General features: G+C 45.2%; 1 protein-coding gene across 2 annotated transcripts in view; it reads left to right on the top strand.

The window, feature by feature from the left end:
• Positions 1–1,663: 1,663 nt before the first annotated feature.
• The window catches only part of pcdh17 (protocadherin 17), a 49,208-nt gene continuing 48,542 nt past the window's right edge, over positions 1,664–2,329 (top strand). For both annotated transcript variants that reach the window (XM_037485567.2, XM_037485558.2), the window contains exon 1: positions 1,664–2,223. The gene's annotated coding sequence lies outside the window, so the exon portion shown is untranslated. The remainder of the gene's footprint in view (positions 2,224–2,329) is intronic.

Below are 2,329 nucleotides of genomic sequence, written 5' to 3'. Positions count from 1 at the left end.
CTTATTACTACCTGAAGAAAGGCCATTGCCATTACATTGAAATTTAATTTACGAAATTGGGTTTTAATGCAACTGTTCACCAGCAACCTCTTCCAAATACGCTTTCTGTCAGTGCATTTCCTGAGGGCCTTTTAATTGGGCTAATGAAGAAAGCTGCTAATGGCTGGGTTTATCTCTAGCAGCGCTGGTGACATTTCATCATGGCTGGTGGTTTTCCAGGCATTGTTTAAGCTCGCTGTGTATCATTTTGGAAATGCAGAGGAAAAGGAGCAAACGTGTTGTTTGGGGAAAACGTTAAAATGTACTGGAAAAAATTTGGAATTAAGGATAAGTAGATATTTTACCTTCATTCAAGAGCAAATATAATCATTTTTTACACATAATCATGAATTCCTTTGAACTTCTGGGCCATTGCTACTAAGCATTTTGTCTGTGGCTTTCTTATTCTTGCAACACCTATATGACCTGAAGACTTCATAGAAAGGTATACTTACTGAATACAATATTTGAATAAACACACACGTACACAAGTCAACACACAGACACACACGCGTACGCCGTATGCTGATAAGAGACAGTGATGTGACATTTACCGTCATCAGTTATCATCATCTTGACACTGGTACATCAAACCCGCTGTTTAATAATGAGCCTTTGTCGCTTCCCGACTAGCGCGTGGTTCTGACACTCGTTTCTTTCCTCGCTGTCAGAGATAAAGGTCAGAGGGAAGGTCAAAGAGGTTTGGAACAATATTTATACATGGATAGACTACACAATTATACTAAACAAAGCTGGCGTGTGGAAATCGCAATACCAAAATGAAGGGCATCGTTAAACTATGTCAAACTCTCCGACAACAATTCAGTCAAAAGACACATAAAAGTCCCCACGGCTTTCATCTTATAGGATGAGTTATGATTTATTGATGCACCGGCAATCCGTTCAGTGTGTTTGCCTGTGTACATAATGATTATTTTTCTTCTTCTTAGCATTTATACTTTGTTCACTGTCTGGTTTTCAAAAACGGCCGTTACAATTTCTTAGGTACGTGATTTGTCCTTCATGCTGGTCAAAGAAAACGTACGCTGGCAACGGCACAGGGACTCATTGTTAATACATTTGAACCAAGCCCAGAATAAACGGTATGAGTTCATTTCCGTTTAATTCAAACCTGCGTGTCCGTGTCGGGTTTTAACGACCCAACCGACGTTTTCAAAAGCTGTCCAGCACAAACCCTTTCAGGTCTCCGACAGAAGCCGCCCAACGCACGTTTTCCGCTTTATTGTAAACAACAGTGAAGTGTGATATTTGAAAAAAAACACAGCGGCACCACCGGTGAACTGCGAGCCACCAATCATCGGCAGCCGGTCCCCGAAGCGGCGTCCAAATCCCTCCCCCTCATCCCACCTCTTCAAACTGATTGGCTGCCAGAGGAGCAGCGACAACGCTTAATGCACCATGCGGGGTCCGGACTTCAGTCAGTGAGAGGAAGCGTTCTGCGCGCTTAGGGCTGTGCTACGTGCGGGGAATACTGAAGAACCACTGTGCGTATATATATATATATATATATATATATATATATATATATATATATATATATATATATATATAGAAGGAAAAATCAACCCACCCCCACTCCCACTCCCCCCCCCCTTCCCTAACGCCCCACCACCACCAGCAGCCACCCCACCGACAGCTACAGCAGACTCGTGCCTGAATGCGGGTCTGTAGCTGAGCACCTCCTCGGCAGCTGTCGCTCTCTGTGAGGACTTTGACGGGGACGGCGCACAAGGACAAAACAATGACACCACGGGAGCCAGTCAGTCAGAGGTGTCTCGGGCGGGCGTAGGAAACCTGGATCTACCTTTCTGCACATCTGGAATTTTTTTTCTTCTTTTCTTTTTCCATTGACTTCAGTTTTCCTGTCCCCGAAGAAGGGTGACTCAGTGCAGACCGAGGGCGAGCCGTGGCATCCTAATCGCGCAGCGGAGAGGACTTCGGCTCATTGACATTACAGTCATACTTTCCTGGAGCACTTTTTTTTTCTTCTTCACTGCGCCGCACTGAAGCTTTTCCGCGTGCAGCGGAGGCTGGTCGCTTCCCCTCCTACACAGCTTCCACACAGGAAGGAAACGGGATGAACCCTGCTGCCACTGACTGCGTGGCTTGTAACAGTTAACGCTTGATCACGGCGGACTATTTGGCTTGCAGCCGTTTGTTTGGGTAAGTTTTCTTGTTTTGTTCTTCATGTCTCTTTATGTCCCTTGTGCTGTGTGCAGTCCCCCTTCTTTTGCTTATTTCCAAAAGGTTGCTGTATCGCATCCATCCC

The sequence above is a fragment of the Pungitius pungitius genome, chromosome 4 (genome assembly GCF_949316345.1).
Source record: "Pungitius pungitius chromosome 4, fPunPun2.1, whole genome shotgun sequence".
Classification (NCBI taxonomy): domain Eukaryota; kingdom Metazoa; phylum Chordata; class Actinopteri; order Perciformes; family Gasterosteidae; genus Pungitius; species Pungitius pungitius.
This window is presented reverse-complemented; position numbering and strand designations above follow the sequence as displayed.